Below are 18,040 nucleotides of genomic sequence, written 5' to 3'. Positions count from 1 at the left end.
TAGATGACCTGCTCTGATTTAGACCAAGACCATCATGGGAAGAAAGGATAATTACTTTTTTTAACCTTTTGCCTACTTTTCGTATTGGAAGGAAATCAAATTGGCGGTGTTTTATGCCAGTTTGAGCATTGATCCCAGTCTTCATTATGTAAGGGTAAGAACTGCATTTTAAAAAATGTAGAACTTAACAAATTCCAATATAATGGGATGGAAATAAGTTTGTGGGGATGAAAGAGGAAGACTCAAATGTGAAGGAAAGCAAAACTAACCAAATTACTCATCCCAATGTCATTACTAACTTATAGCCTTGATTTTCATTCAAAAATTCGTCCACCCCCTCCCCCCAAAAAACATTCCCTTATCTAAATTCTTTTTCTATATCTCTTTCTTTCTATTTTCCTATTTTTCTATACCAAATACTTGTTCCCCCTCTTTTTATTATATCTGAAAAACTTTAATAAAATCTATTTTTTTAAAAAAAATGAGTTGATTTCCTTTGGTTGTGGCCCCATATATGTGAAGTTAGTTATTCCCTCCTCTAACAAGAAAAGAAGAAAAAGTTTAATCCATCATCAAGATTGCCTGGATGCCTCCACTCCCTCCCTCCTTTTGCTAAAATAGCTCCCCATCTGGCTTTGTATGGAGGCTTATTAAAATCGGACCGGATTCAACAATACAATGGAGCATTTATATGTCAAAAGACTGGAAACAGGTTGTCAAGGTAAAAGCCACCGTAAATAAAGCTGTTAATTCAGTTGTTGGCATGGCTTTCTGTTATCTTCGGAGTACTTTCCAAAGGCTAATAAGCCTGCCTTTCATTTGAGTTGGCAGCAGAGCTATTTTCTATTTTTTTTTAAAAAAAATTATAATAATTATTTTCATTTTGCACCTGCTGCTTTACTCCAGCAACAGCCCAGACCATGCCTTGATTTGCTTAACTATTTGAAAAACAAAAGCAGAGAAAGGGATCAACCTTGCAACCTAAGCTAGTTTGAAAAGAGAGCTTTTCCAACTCATTTTCATAGGAATGTATTTTGTCTTTTATTTTAAAAGACAAACAATAACAACAACAATGGGCAGCACCACATTCCCTCTGTCTGCAAACTGTGCTGTGCCAACTCACAGCCTCATTTGACAAGAAAGAGCAGTCTGATGTGATGGTATTTGATACTGTATTTTTCCATTTATCAGAACTCAACCTCCAATTCAGGTATATTCAATGTGTAGCTAGAAGCTGGATTTCAGTTGTGAAGGAGTTGTGGGGAAAGCTGTTCTGAACTTTGTCCTTTGCTTTAGAAGCTTCAAGTAACAACCTCACAACTAAGAATATGGGAGAAAAATTGTGAAAGTGAAATTACGATTTATAATTTACCTCTGGTTGCTCTACTGAATTCAATTGGACTTGCTTCTAAACTGGCACCACTTGGATTGCAGTTGTTAGCTTCCCTTAATGCCCCGTGTGTGGATGAGAAAAGCTAGAAAAAGTGGTAACTCAGAGTTTGTTTGTTTTAAAAATAGAGATATACACTGGAATGGAGGGAGGGGAGATAAAGTAGATGAAACACAGCACTTTTGGGATGCTCATTATAGCTGAGAAATTGTGGCCAACATGTACAATTAAACTACAAAGCACATACATATTCTGAAACTTATGTTTTATGTGTTTTAAAAGCTCTAGGCATGCGACAAAAAAAACATGACTGACTGTTAGGTTCTGACTGCAAACACTCTCCAGACATTGAGATCCTCCATATATTGTTAGACTAGGGCTCCTAACATTCCTTACCATTAGGTATGATGGTAAAGGCTGCAGGGAACTGGAATCCAACAGTATCCAGAGACCCGCTACCAGAATGAAGATGTGGAAGAGCACTGAAAGCATGTCTCAGTTAGATGGGAAAATGCCAGCCCTTGCATTTGGAGAATCCAACAAATTCCCGACCCTGCATTTAAGCTCTTTTCACATCACAGAATAAATATATTTAGGAGGAGATAGTAGTAGTGTGGCATTGACATGATCTCTTTGTGACTTTGGGACCTTTCATACTGCACAGTTATGGTGTTATGGTTCCACTTTAACAACCTTAGTTCCATCTTCTCAAATTCTGGGATTTTTATTTTTGGATAGGAGGTACTTAGAATTCTCAGCCACAGACCCCTGGGGCCTCACCCCTGGGGCCTTAGGCCCCATCTACACTGCCATATAATGCATTCAAAATGCAGTTTAACTGTATTGAACTATTATAATGAAGTTTAACTGTATTAAACAATGCAGTTAAACTGCATTTTGAAACTGCATTATACAGTACGACAGTGGAGATGAGGTCTCAGGATTCCATCAGATATTGTCATGGCAGTTAAAAGGGAATCATAGTGCTATAACTATGTAATGTTACATGGCTTTTTCCATGGTTGTTTCAGGGGTTGGTGTAGGTTTGAGATTAGAGAGAGCTGCCTAACTACCATCCTTCATATGGCCTCATTCTACATGTTACTGAGAACATCTTTGCTCTGATGGCAGGATTCAGGCAGCCAAGCTACAGAAAATTCAACAACAAAATCCTTTAGAGACAATGTACCTTTGTACCACTGTAAAGAAACTAAAACTGGTGAATTTTTGCATACTAAATGACAGTTACACATTCCAATGACTGATTAATCCTAAAATGCTTGCTGGCACAAAGCACTGGAATATATTTTACTCATATTTGTATCTTGTCTAATCTTGATAGATTTCCGAATAGTCATTCTTCATAATAAAATGTTCTGGGGGGAAAGACAAAGGGAAGGCCATAGTCTATTTAAATCATATTATGTGCATGTGTGCCTTTATTTCAACTTCTGGCAGCCCCATGAACTTAACAGGACTTTCTTTGGCAAGGAATACACAGAGATGGTAGTTACTGAAGTTGCTTACGAAAGAAGAGGGGATGTTGGAAGACCAAAGCAAACAGAAGGAAATGAAAACTGTCATGAACTTCATTTTTTACTATGATTAAGGCTTCAGACCTATGAAAATTTACATGTGAATAAGTCACCCTGGAATCAAAATGCATCACTTCTGAGAAAACTTGCTTAAAGCTGTACTAGAAGACACACACTCAACAGGGCTTAAAACTGAGTATGAATTGGCACAAAAAGAAACTGCAGTTTTACAAATTCTCTGCATAATAGAGCTAGGGAAGCAAGACAAGGCAAAGTAAACTCACAAAATATGGGATGGTGTCAATAGAAATCCACTGGCCAACACAATTAATTTTCTTCAGGACAAATAAAGCTTGGGGAAATTAGTTTTTTGGGATACAACTCCAGAAAAGAATTCTCCAAGATTCAGAGTTATAGTCCACAAAAGAAATTGTGTTCAAAGTACATTAGATTCAAACTGTTTATGGAGATTTGTTGTTAACTAAAGACAAAGAAAAGGTTATTGTTTTGCTGTTTTAAACAATCAACCATTTCAAAGAATTGAGTTAAGGGAATGGGTGAATTTTGATGACTGGCTAATGTGTCTATAAGTTTGCAAATATATACAGGGACTTCAATCAGAATAACTATCATATATACTCGAGTATAAGCCAACACAAAGATAAGCTGAGGCACCTAATTTTCCCACAAAAAACTGGGAAAAATATTGATTTGAATATAAGCCGAGGGTGGAAAATGTAACAGCTACTGGAAAATTTCAAAATATAAATAGATGACAATAAAATTATATTAATTGAGGCATCAGTAGGTTAAATGTTTTTAAATAGTTACATAAAACTGTAATTTAAGATAAGACTGTCCAACTCTGATTAAACCATTATTCTAACCTTCTTCAGTGTAAATGTGCTTATGTATCCTTCCAATAATAAGAAAGAGAGTAAAATAATAAATGTAACCATAAATAGAGTAAAATAATAATAATAATAATAATAATAATAATAATAATAATGTAAAATAATAAATAACTTTGACTCAAGTATAAGCCAAGGGAAGCTTTTTCAACCTAAAAGAAGGGCTGAAAAACTCAGCGTATACTCGAGTATGTACGGTATTTCTTTTCTTGTTTTGTCAGTATGGTTGTGACTCCTTATGGCTGCCTGTTATTTATTTTATTTCTTTCCTATTTTTTTCTATTTTAAGGCCAAAAGTGACTTACAGTATAATCCAGGAAAAGAAATATCTATAAAAAAATCTATAGAATAAAAAATTAAAAACATTAAACAACAATTGATTGAAATATGAATTTTAAACTGTTAAAACATATTTTAAAAAGCTTATTACGTATTCATAGTAGAACCAACTAACAGAGGGTAAGAAATGCCTCACACGACAACAAATGAGTTTCTGTTATCTTGAACTTTGCTAAAATTTGTTACCCAGTTTTTTTGTCATGAAATTACAAATACAATTACTACACATTATAATTATTTTATTTAAGACCTTTATTAGTTGTGCATTTGTAAAACATATTTAGTAATGTGTCTAAAATTAAATTAGTTTTTTGTGTCATATAATTTGGTCCAATTGCCCCTCAAGGTAATTTAACAGACATAAAAATAATCAAATGCAGAATGCATGTTAAAATAAAACAATAGCATTTGTTTATTCATCTATATCCCATCTTTCAATATGGTGTACAACCTATAGGTAAACATAATTGCAGCAGAAAGTATGCCTATTGTTGCAGAGGAACATTAAGATGTACCTTTCACTTTGTTTTATAGCAGTCACATGGAGACAAGGAGCCTTTTAGAAGAAAGATCATAGTTAATAAGGTTCAATCCATAAAGATACATATAGATATAGATAAACACAGGCATTTTTAAGTGTGGTTGGGTGGGATAGAGAGCGAGAGTAACGTGTTTTAAATAGTACTACTTGGTAAATGCATCATATAATCTGGAAAATGTTGGAGGCAATAATAACTGAAAGGCAAAGCAAAATATCTCAGGATTGCCCTCAAACACAGGTCAGGTTATGACCCATCTTCATATTGTCAGCTGTTTTATATGTATTGCCTTTTCTTTCTTTTTTAAAGTTGCATAACAAGGATAAAACAAACGTATACGGATAGTTTTATACAGTTTTGTAATACAGGCATTCCCTGAGTTACAAACATCTGACTTACAAATGACTCATAGTTAAGAATGGGGGAGACGACAGGAAATGAGTGAAATCTACCCCTAGGAAGAGAAACTCACTCTGGAAAGAGTAATAATGGGGAAAAGATGTCTCCACTGAAGCTTTCTCACCGATTGTTGTTCCCAAAACAAGCATTTTTTTTTCAAAATACAGTTATCACAGGGACATAAAGTGAGGTGAAATCTTCTGAACGGAGGGACAGACAGCAAAACAAATACCACAGGAGTGTTAACCCTTCCCTATACTATCCCAAACGCACACACTTATAAAATATATCTGTTCCAACATACAAGCACATTCACCTTAAGAATCATAGAATCATAGAATCATAGAATCAAAGAGTTGGAAGAGACCTCATGGGCCATCCAGTCCAACCCCCTGCCAAGAAGCAGGAATATTGCATTCAAATCACCCCTGACAGATGGCCATCCAGCCTCTGTTTAAAAGCTTCCAAGGAAGGAGCCTCCACCACACTCCGGGGCAGAGAGTTCCACTGCTGAACGGCTCTCACAGTCAGGAAGTTCTTCCTAATGTTCAGATGGAATCTCCTTTCTTGTAGTTTGAAGCCATTGTTCCGTGTCCTAGTCTCCAAGGAAGCAGAAAACAAGCTAGCTCCCTCCTCCCTGTGGCTTCCTCTCACATATTTATACATGGCTATCATATCTCCTCTCAGCCTTCTCTTCTTCAGGCTAAACATGCCCAGTTCCCTAAGCCGCTCCTCATAGGGCTTGTTCTCCAGACCCTTGATCATTTTAGTCGCCCTCCTCTGGACACTTTCCAGCTTGTCAATATCTCTCTTGAATTGTGGTGCCCAGAATTGGACACAATATTCCAGATGTGGTCTAACCAAAGCAGAATAGAGGGGTAGCATTACTTCCTTAGATCTAGACACTATGCTCCTATTGATGCAGGCCAAAATCCCATTGGCTTTTTTTGCCGCCACATCACATTGTTGGCTCATGTTTAACTTGTTGTCCACGAGGACTCCAAGATCTTTTTCACACGTACTGCTCTCGAGCCAGGCGTCCCCCATTCTGTATCTTTGCATCTCATTTTTTCTGCCAAAAGAACAAATCTACAGAACCTATCTTGTTCATAACTTGGGGACTCTCTGTAATAAGTAAGTATATGTTCTAGTCATAACTAGTTTTTTTAAAATGGAGATAATTATGTTGGGTCCCCAGGATCATTTAAGCATAACATTTCACTCAATTTTATGGACTTTACATGACATGAGAAGGTAATTATATTGTCTTGTAAAAAATTCATTTTCTTAAAGACAATTGCATGAGAAAGCTGTTTTTTGACTGATGAAAATGCAAGAGCATAATAGCAAAAAATCCTAAATTTTATGTAAAGTTACATCTCTCCAGGAACTAGGGTTGCCAGATAAAAAACAGGAAAGAGCTCTGTTACTTCTGCAGAACAGGTAGTTTCAGCAGGTGGAATTTCAGGTCAAGAAACACTGAAATTACTGCTGAAATTTCTGCTTGTGTATAACGATTAAAGGCACAGGAGCCTTGTTCTGTTTTCCCCTGGTAACAAGAACATAGAGAAATGAAAGTCAGAATTGAGAGAGTTATGCAGTTAGTTCTCAGCATCTGTACAACAATCATAGTCAACAAAGATTCCTTTGTTCTCTGTTGGGTAGAATTCTTCCAAGAGAGATATTAAACATTATCCTGATCCTTCAGTCTGTTGCCTTGCCTTCTGAGAAATGGCTTACTCACTTGTAATGAGTTTTTTTCCCCACCAAATGTCAAGGATGCTGTCCTGGTCCTGAACCAGTGCCTGACATCAGTAATGGACTGTATGAGGGCTAATACAGTGAAATTAAATCTTAACAAGACAGAAGTGCTCCTGGTCAGTTGGAAGGCAGACCAGGGTATAAGGATATAACCTGTGCTGGATGGGCCTACACTCCCCCTGAAGACACAGATACACACCTTGGGGGTGATCCTGGACTCATCACTGACCCTGGAGCCTCAGGTGTCTCCAGTGGCCAGGAGTGCCTTTGCACAATTAAAACTTGTGAGCCAGCTGAGCCTGTATCTTGACATGCCGGATCTGACCATGATAGTCCACACCTTAATTACATCCCATACTGTATACAATTCTGGTCACCGCCATTTAAAAGAGATATTGACAAGCAGGAAGGTGTCCAGAGGAGGGTGACAATTTGTTTTCATATCAGGAGTGACTTGAGAAACTGCAATTCGCTTCTGGTGTGAGAGAATTGTCCATCTGCAAGGATGTTGTCCAGGGGATGCCCGGATGTTTTGATGCTCTACTATCCTTGTGGGAGACTTCTCTCATGTCCCTGCATGGAGAGCTAGAGCTGACAGAGGGTGCTCATCTGTGCTGTCCCAGGATTCGAACCTCCGACCTGTCGGTCTTCAGTCCTGCTGGCACTAGGGTTTAACCCATTGTGCCACCGGGGCCTCCTGGCAACTAAAATGATCAAAGGTCTGGAGACCATGCCCTATGAGGAGAATCTTAAAGAGCTGTGCATGTTTTTCCTGCAGAAGAGAAGGTTAAGAGAAGATATGACAGCCATATATAAATATGTGAAAGGATGTCATAAGGAAGAAGGAGCAGGCTTGTTTTCTGCTGCCCTGGAAACTCAGATCAATGAGTTCAAATTACAGGAAAGGAGATTGCACCTGAACTTTAGGAAGAACTTCCTGATGATAAGAGCTGTTCATCAGTGGAACTCTCTGCCTTGGAGTGTGGTGGAAGTTCCTTCCTTGGAAGCTTTTAAACAGAGACTGGGTGGCCATCTGTCATCTGCTACCTCTTCCAACTTTATGATTCTATGATTCTATGCAACTAAGCAGCTTGTATTACACTTTTCTTCTCATTTCTGTATTTTATAATATTACATTTAATACTCTATATCTTTTGCCCTGTGCTCATCACTACTACCGTAAAGATAAAACATTCAAACTGGAAGAGTACTCAAATGATAATGTTGTTTATTTTCTTTAGTTCATTATAAAGAGTGTCTCATCTCTTAATAACATATTTCAATTCTAAATGTAAATTGTCTCTGTAATAGGGGTGAGTGTATGCTTTACTTCTGATATTTAGTGGTTTGCGTGCAATCATCTCCCTAAAGAGAGAGCCAATGGCCTGGATTTGTTGCGTGTTAAATTCATGTTTCATTAGGTGAATTTGAGGCCATGCAGTCTTGGCTAGAATTGACTTAATAGCTCCAGCATTCCCCACCCCCCCCCCCCACCCCTTTGACTCATTTACAGTTTTTATTTGTGTTGATGATATTGATCTACATCCAATATCACACTTTTGGATGTTTATAAAGATTTGCATTGATGATCTTTCCTCCTAAAAGCCTTCATGTCATCCTATGGGAGAGGAATTATCTTCCTGCAGTTCTATCTGCAGGTTTCTGGATTCTGGCCTTGGTCTCTAATGAAACTAATACTTTCAGCTTCTGTGCAATTTGGGGAAGGATCCAAGATACACTCCTGATCATGGCAATGTAGCTTGCCAGGTAATAACAAGGCTTCTGTACCTTCAGTGATTGTGCAGAATAGATAATTTCTTTGCTGAATTTCTTTACTACAAAACTATTACAGGTAAGAGTGTGCTGTCTTGTTTCTCACCCGACAATCTAATGGCAGTGTCATGTTCCCACCCCTTTGCCCTCCTTTGAAAAGCAGGTTCTATGTCACATTACCAACTATTTGCAAAATCCCTTCCATTTTCAAAATGACCTGCCAATGAGATAGGAATGTGCTATTTGAGAAATACAACCTATATCCTTCTTGAGTATATGAAACAGCTTATATTCTATAATTCTGGATCCTGACCTTCCTATCTAGTCATGGGAGATTTCACATGTTATGGTACTTCTTATAACATAAAAACGGTAATGCTCCTGTTTTAGTTATCACACAAGCTGGTATGCACTGATATGAAGAAGAGAAGAAGGAGATTTCATTCTCTGTAAGAGAGATTTCATTCTCAGAAGAAATACTCTATATCATTATACCTGTACTTTTGGTGATTTTTTTATGTTGTGCAAAGAAAGCCACCACATGTATCTTTGGAGGACTTTGTGTGGACATGTGAAACCCACAGATAATAATGAACACTGTTGAAATAAAGGGTTTTTGTCACAAGAATACCACAAAGTCATGTTGGGGGACCTGGAAAATACTTAAAGATGACATATTTTGTCAGACATGCGTGATACTGCCAATACCATTCCCATCGACATGGGGTTCATGCTATAGAGCACTGCTCATCCATCTCACTGAATGGCCCTGTGATGTACTATTTCAACAGACAAGCGAGATCATCAATGCAAATCTTTATGAAATATGTAAGGACAGGATGCACAAGTGAGTCATGTTGCCTAGATTTGATGCACCTCATTAACCTCTAACATATGTATTCATGCATCTCAGCTACAGAGAAATTAGATTGCAAATGTATGTGAGTATTAGTGTGTGTGTACGTGTCAATTTTGGTTAAAGGACAGAGGCATCAATGGCTAAAGAAACAAACTTAGGATTTAATGTAAGAAAATTGAACTGGAGAAAGAGAAGAAATGAAGGCTTCTTCTTTGAAGGCTTTTAAACAGAGACTGGATGATCATTTGTCGGGGGTGCTTTGAATGTGATTTTCCTGCTTCTTGGCAGGAGGTTGGACTGGATGGTCCATGAGGTCTTTTCCAACTCTATGATTCTATAAGAAATGGAAAGATCTCTAAGAGTATTCATTTGCAACAGAGAGGTCGACATGGAGATAACCCCAAACTGCTGTTACTGTTGTGAGCTTTCAAGTCTTTTCTGACCTATGGGGACCTTATGGTGAACATATCACAGGGCTTTTTTTTCAATATTGACTTCTTCTAGGATACTGGATGTCCTTGGACAAGTCACACATGTTTATCCTCATAGAAGAGATTCACCTTGGGTTGCCACAAGTCAGAAATGTTTTGAAGGCACACAACAACAAAACGATCTTATGATCTAATATATTAATTTATGGTTTTCTCTCTGTTTTGAAAGTGAGTAAAGACGTCTGGTTATTGGGCAGTATATTAATGTTGTTTTTGTTGGTATGTTATTAATTTGTATACAGTGCTTACCATGTCTAAAATATTGTCTCAATCACATATAAGAAGCTGTTCACATCGCTATTAGTGATGTTAATGATAGACATAGAGAACAAAATCTAAATTGAGTAAACCCATTCAAATGAAAAGGATTTACATATGGGATTATAAATGTAGGTCTTGTTGGTAACTATGAGAAGTAGTCCCCTTATTGCTGATTCGTCTTCTGCAAACAATATCAAACACACTGAAATCCTGCATCATTTCATGTATCTCTCCTATTGGATTCATTATACAGGAAGGATTCATTGTACTTTTATAGATCTGTTGCCAGCAGAGAGGAGAAGTACATTGATCTCCAGAAAGCATACAGTTGGCTTTCTATATCGATGGATTGCACCATATATGACATGGAAATATTCCCCACAAATATCCAACCCCCTCCCTTTTTGTGCCGTTTTGTTGGTGTGTGTGTGTTTTGTTTTGTTTTGAAGGAACAGCATATTACTATGCCATTGTATATAATGAGACTTGAACATTCATAACTGATCCTGGAACCAAACCCCAGCAAATATTAAGAGTCCACTGTATTGTACTCTTTGTGTAGTCACATTTAAAGTACTCCAAATAAGAAAACAAATGGTATCCCAGTTGCTCTATTTGATACAGTGATGTGGTGTAAGAAATATTTAATTCTTCCATTTATTAACAGGTTTGGGTACATCAAAACTCACTTAAAAGATCAAAAGGTTACAGATGTTGTTCCTTTTCTTTCCAAATTTGTTTTGAAGATCCATATGTTTGGTTTATCTCACAATATTTTTCTATCAGTTCCTGGTATGAATCAAGTCTTCCTATATCATCTTCCTTCAAATTGGTTATTTTAATTGAGTATAACATTGGAAAGAATAAAACAAAATGTTTTTTTTCAATAATTCTTGATGTGTCTTCAATAAATTACTTCCTGTTTTTTACAAGGGACAAGGAGATATGCAATTATTATTATTATTATTATTATTATTATTACTATTTATTCATTTTATGCCACTTTTTCCCCATAAGTGGGATTCAAATATGCTGTATTCTGAGCAAAGTCAGATGTTTAATTAAGGAATGACATCTTCACAACAATAACACTATAGTATATACAATAGTACAGCTGCAATCCCAATTGCAATAGTTCAGGTTTCACTACTTGCATTCAGTTTATTTTTTAAAACAAAACAATCTTTATTATTTTATTTGCCTGTGCTGAACTACTTCCTTATTCTACATTAACTACTTAAGTAGAAGATGCATTCTCACCCAATATGAATGGCTTACATATTTATTGATGGTAATTGAATTATTTCTGATTTTTAGATTTTCTGTTCAAATGCTTTTTCTCAGTTAGCACAAACATTTGGATGATGAGAAATTCTGAGAAATAGAAACCCTTTTCTAAATTGGTCTGAAGTGACATGATAAATAAGGGTTGCCAAGTGGATTGAAGTGGTAAGTATGTCCAATTTACAGAGGATTACACCTTTAATTATATTTATTTTGCTCACAGCATAATGTAGTAGATAAATGAGATCTCAGCTATCCAGTCCAAATGAAAATGTCTTTTTCAATCTCCAAAGGCACTCTACAATTACAGGTTTTACCATGGCTGAAATGTAAACATGGTAGCTGTCTTCCCTTGAGTCATTTGCCGGGGCACCTCGGGTCTTCATGTGCCACCCTTTTCATGAGGAATGCCAAAGAGGAAAAACACAAACCTCATCCAGAAATAAAAAAAAGTACCTATAACAACTCTTTCTGGCCTGGTGACTATTCTCATTTCATTGGTGCGGTCAAGAGAGACAGGTTTGCAAAAAGAATGAATTATGTCACTTTCATTAATACTGGGACCAGAGGGAATGGCACAAACGGGGGGGGGGGGGGGGACTAAACAAAGCTTGCTGAACCTCTGACATTTTCTAAACAATGTATACAGTCAAGCAAATGCATTCAGATAGGGTATAAGGATAATTAAGGAATATTCCTTCAAGGAGGCTGTGTCCATTTAAGCAGCGAGCTTTCATTTGTAAAGAATTATCTTTAGCAGGGAAGTTATTATTAGTGTTGTTGACATTTACTGTATGATGTCAACTTGCCTGGAGATCTAATTTGCTTAATGTTATTTACTTTATACCTCTAAAGGCTGACTGAACAAACTGACAAGGTTCTGGGAATTAAAGATACAATCGTTTTTACAATAATGGTGATTTGTGTGTAAACTACATTTGGTGTTTAATGTGACGTTCCTGTCTTCCAGATAGTGAAGGCAAATTCATATTAATCTTACTCTTAAATGACCATAACTAGGAAAAATTATACAAGGGATCACTCATTATTAGGACTCACCACTGAAAACCTGTATCTAGCTATATATAATTAAAACATATTGTTTCGATAAGCTTCTATCACTGAATGCACCTTTTGAGCGTGATTGTAAAATTGTTCAAAAAAGGGGGAGGGGGGAAATCCTTGAATTCAGTGGTATTTGCTTCCTTAATTTCCATCTAAACCTATTTAATTCAGGATGTCCCTATTTACTCAAGGGGTACTCCACTGTGATCTCACGAGTAAGATGTTGTATTTCAGTGTGGAAACGCATTTTTTCTCACTAAGGGACATGAATGGTAAGAGAAAATTAGATCCACAAACTAAAGCAATTGATAAGATGACATTTAGAATAATAAACTTGAAAGAGACCATCAGGGCTATCTAGTTCCAACTGCCCGACACACAGAAATACACAATCAAGACACTCCATCCAGCCTCCAACCCTAAAAGAAGACATCTCCATCACTCTCTAAGGCTCCTTCTACACTGCCATATAATCCAGAATATCAAAGCATAAAATCCAGATGATCTGCTTTGAACTGGATTATATCTGTCTGCACTGCCATATAACCCAGTTCAAAGCAGATCATCTGGATTTTATATGGCAGTGTAGAAAGGGCTTAAGATGGGTTGTTCAACACCAAGATGTTCTTCCTAATTTTTAGGTGAGATCTCTTTTTCTGAAGTTTGAATCCAGATGATTTTATTTAAAAAGACGATCAAAATACTAGAAAATTGCATGAAACTAGAGAACTATGTAGGTTTTTCATTACAATTTAGCCCTTGTGCAGTTCAGCCGTTTGGTGTAATAAACCAGCACCATCAACTTCTTTCACAAGGTTATAATATTCAGGCACTACCCTATAGCTTGCAGTCACAATATAGGGAAGCAATTCCCATTTTTAAAAAAACCCCTCTGATAGATTGTAGTGGAGAATGGTATAATAGTAGAATGGCCTTTCTAGTTCTAATTCAAACATAGCACAATAAAGATTTATATGTGGTTATGTACAAGGAAAGGAAACTACTAAAAAAAGTTTTGATATATTCCTTGAGCCAGGGATAATTTAGAACTCATAAATGCATTCATAAAATAATTTACCCAGTATACAGTACTAAAAAAATCCATAAGATTCTGGTATAGGATAATTGCTTAGTTTTAGAACTGTGCTTCAAAGTGCTAAATACATGATTTCTAAGCATTACTTCTGTTTCCTCATTAGAGGTTCCTTTCATTTCTCCACCTTTTCTTCATCATCAGCCATCTTTTGCCCCTAATTGATTCATTTGGCATACTAGTACAAGCCCACTATCAGAGAGAGAGAGAGAGAGAGAGAGAGAGAGAGCGAGCATGCATCTATTTGAACCATTAAACTTCTGGACTATCATAGGTAATTCTTAGTAAAAATGTGAAGCAAAATGAAAAATGAGCATGCCATTATGCGACAGGGAAAGAGGGAAGTGAAAGGGGAAGATAAACGTAGTAGTAGTAGTAGTAGTAGTAGTAGTAATCTAGTAGATGTCTTTATGAGTTCGATGATGCAAAGTAAAAAAAAATTAGCAAGTTGTTTTGATATATTCTTAAATTTGCTCCATAATCCTGTTGCATTTATTCAGAAATTATTCCATATGGCTTACTTCCAGGATATAGGATTATGCCCATAATTATATATGATAATTAAAATTAGATGGTATATAGACAAAAAATTAAAAGGATTTCCTACAACCTTTTTTTAAAATGTTCATTCTTCTATATCTGCACAAATTGTTTCTTTGTAATTAAAAAATACATCACCATCAAACTGATTATTATAGCCAAAGCCATTTTACTATTCTGATTTTTTTTTCCACGGCAAGAATATATATTCCTTTCATTATGTCCTTTGATACAAGGCTATTTTAACTATCAATATAAATGATCTGGCTGGCACCTGTGGTTAATATTAAACCTAAAATGAATGGCCTACCTTAAAATACTATCCTGCCATATATACATAAATTATACACACAGAGGTTATCTTCAGTATTTTCAGTGTACTCTAGATAACTCAAGCATAACAGTAAGAATAAAACTGCACATTTAAAAATAGTCGTTGTTGAACAAGTTTCGGTGTCAATTCGTTATACTGGATGTGCAGCTTAATTTGTGGAGTTTGCCACATGGCATGGAAATATAGAAAATGCAGGGTTTTTTTTAAATACTGCAGATTTCACTATCACTAATGTATTTGAACTAAACATCTATAAAAACCAATAAAATGAGAACACAAATATAGATAGAAGTACAGAGAGATAATCCAAAGCCTCTAACTCTGTTTTAAGTTCATTTCCAAAGTTCAGAAACTCATCCAATTATGGTACAATTGCAAACTTGAAAGAATGACTGTAGCTCCTTCTACACTGCCATATCAAATCCAGATAATCTGATTTGAACTGGATGATATGGCAGTGTAGAAGGTGGCTATTAGTAAAAAAAACATATTTTTCTTAGGAAATGAGCTATAAAGTGAAACAGGTCACTTGTGTACTTCATATTCAAAATCAACCCAATGTGAGAATCCTAGAGACAATATGCAGATAATAAGATCCCTGAAATGTGGTGACAAACAGGGAACAGCAATGAACTCTGAAGAACAGTCTTGGAAGTGACCAGTAGGTATGTTAGGAATTTGGAAAGGGCTTCACAATTCCTACAACCAGAAAACAATTGATGCATTTGACAATAATCAATACCAATATTGTTTTCAACACCACAATGCCATTATTTCATTGTTTATCCACAAATATTACTTGAAATGAACACACTCGAGCTATTCAATATAAACTGAATGGCACAAGGAAAAAGGAGTTGCTTGAGACAGAATTAAAATATATTCAAAAGTGGGAGCCCCATAACAGAATTACCATATGTGTGGGAAAAACAACCCTGACTGTTTGAAAATTTTCCCCATACCATAGTAAACTTGTGATATTTGGGCTCTGCAGTAAGATAGCAACTTTTGTAAAGAAAGAGAGCAGATATTATTTCATCCGAAGGGCTGAAAGGGTTTTGAAAGCACACATACAAAGACATCTTGAAACAAATGATGTCTGGCAAATCAGTGGCTGCAGTCCTGAACACAGGTAAGGAGTGTTTATAGTTATTGCCTTCAATGCAGTTTTTGCTGCTGGTGTACAGAATTATTTTACTGAACCTTTCCCGACAGCCTATGATCAAAAATGTCATGTCTTAGTCTAATAATTACTTGTGGAACTACATGTTGCATCATTTGAATAAAGGGACAGAGGAAACAGAAGCACTCCTTTAAAGTGAAGCGAACAGCACGCCAAGTTGAAAGCCCTTACCTCATTTAGCTTCTGGGTCTGTTGGGAAAATCCTTGAGCTGCAACAGTGAAACGACTGATCAGGCTATGTCAGATGTTAGGTAAACATAGGTGGCAGACTATCACTTCAAAAACCTCGGAGCACTGGAGATAAATGGATATGATATTAATTTTCAAACATTTTTTTAAAAAAATGTTTAGCTGGCCAATTGTGGAATTCCTTAGGTCACTTCCTGTTTTTCTGATTGGAGCTTCTAAAATTAAACTTTAAAAAAACTCCGTAAGGATTACAAACATTTGCATACAGCCAGCCAACTCACACCTTCACGTACAAACAAAACAAGTCTAACCAGGTTACACTCATGTCCTAAGAACAAAAGAAAAAGAGCCCTGTAAATGGATAAGGGATTGGTTTTCTGTGCATGTTTTTTTAAGACCACCCCAGTCTCCTCCCCATCTTAAAGACAGGTTATTTCAGGTAGCTCACAAAAATTAGAAGCAGACTCTAAAAACATGCCCATTGTTTTATATGGCTAAAATCAGCTGGGGCAACAACAGCAGAGGAATAAAACTGAACTTTGTGGAATGGATGTGCACTGGCAGCAAGTTCAACCTAAAACTCTTGTGCCAATGGATTATCTTTCCTCTCCACTGGTACTCATTTACCTTTGTTGAACTAAGACTGCACAGAATTGGCCACATTTCCAAGTATTATTTCTGTGTAAATACCTATGGTACCTACTGAAAAACTTGGCACAAACCAAAAAAGGCATACCTACTAAAGGAGTGACCATGGATGTAGCAATCAATGCTCAAGGGGGTAGCCAGAATGTTGGTGCTCAGATTGCTCTGAGACAAACAGCTTGCCATTGTTGCTTTTAAAAGTATACAACCATTGTTGCTTTTAAAAGTATACAATATACAATTCTAACCCCTATATGAAAACCACACAGATATGCTTCCTCAAGGAGCTGAACACAAATGGTGGTCTGCATGGTGCATTTGGCACTTGTTATTCTTTTATCACCATAAAGGAGAACAAGAGAGAACTTGTAGTGAATTGGTGGGGCAGCAGGGCAATCCCAGCTCCCTACCCCCTGCTTCACCCACAGTGCTTCCCCATCACACATGGGGGATTGCTCCTGTGCGTTTTCTCCCCACACTGTCCCTGTTGTTCTTTATGGAACACGGGAAACCTCCCATATTCTGGGTGCAAAATAGGTCATAGGATGCTTGCACTACAGTTGTTGAATGGAGCCCTGCCAGAATTGATCGTGCACTGTGTGATGGGCGGCATGGGGCTCCATACAACAGCTGTGCTGCAAGCATCCCACAACACCTGCAGCCCACTGTATGATGAAGTCATTAGTGTCATACCAAGGTTCATGAGCTTAAATAGAGATGGAAGGATCTGTGATCAAACTTGTCAGACTCTCAGGATAAACCAGAAGAGTGTCAGAGATGTTCAGAATATTTTTACAATGGCTGGCAGTGGATACAGCAACCTGCATGAGGTCCACCCAAGAAAAATATTGGCAGGGTGCGGCTTTGAGCTTTGACTGTTTCAAATTCTTTTTTAAAAAAACATACAACTAGAAAGTCAGGCTAACCTCTGTGGGAAGGATGCTCCAGATCTTGGTGGCAGCTATTTACATGTGTTACTACCCTAACACTGGTCAGAAGAACTTCCATTCTGATTCTGCATTCTTAATTAAATTGTATTTGTCCATTTGTTTCAACCAAGTGTCCAAACCTGAAAAGTGGGTATCCGTTTGGGCATGCAACTGGTGCTTAAAATGTCATGATCAGTATGCCTCTTCTTCTAGATTTACAGTGGGCCCTTGGTATCTCTTCTGGGATTTGGTTCCATGACTGCATAGATACCAAAATTTGTGGATGCTGAAGTCCCATTCCATATAACAGTATAGTAAAATGACACCACTTATATAAAATGGCAAAATCAAGGTTTCCTTTTGGGGATTAAAAATATATTTTCAAGCCTAGAATACTGGCATCTGTGCATGCAGAATCCATGGATATAGATGGAAAACTGCATTTACTTATCTATTTTAATATTTAGCCCTTCTTTTGGCTCAAGTCGACTAGTCTCACTCCTCCTTCCCTCCTGTCCTC

The 18,040-nt window shown here is 36.9% G+C and overlaps 1 protein-coding gene across 2 annotated transcripts in view; it reads right to left on the bottom strand.

Moving 5' to 3' along the window:
• The window catches only part of EHF (ETS homologous factor), a 50,495-nt gene extending 34,370 nt beyond the window's left edge, over positions 1-16,125 (bottom strand). For both annotated transcript variants that reach the window (XR_009630743.2, XM_060764880.2), the window contains exon 1: positions 15,929-16,125. The gene's annotated coding sequence lies outside the window, so the exon portion shown is untranslated. The remainder of the gene's footprint in view (positions 1-15,928) is intronic.
• Between the last annotated feature and the right edge of the window lie 1,915 nt (positions 16,126-18,040).

Source organism: Anolis sagrei, chromosome 1, assembly GCF_037176765.1.
Source record: "Anolis sagrei isolate rAnoSag1 chromosome 1, rAnoSag1.mat, whole genome shotgun sequence".
Lineage (NCBI taxonomy): Eukaryota > Metazoa > Chordata > Lepidosauria > Squamata > Dactyloidae > Anolis > Anolis sagrei.
Note: the sequence above shows the minus strand (reverse complement) of the source record. Positions and strands in the feature narration are given on the sequence as shown.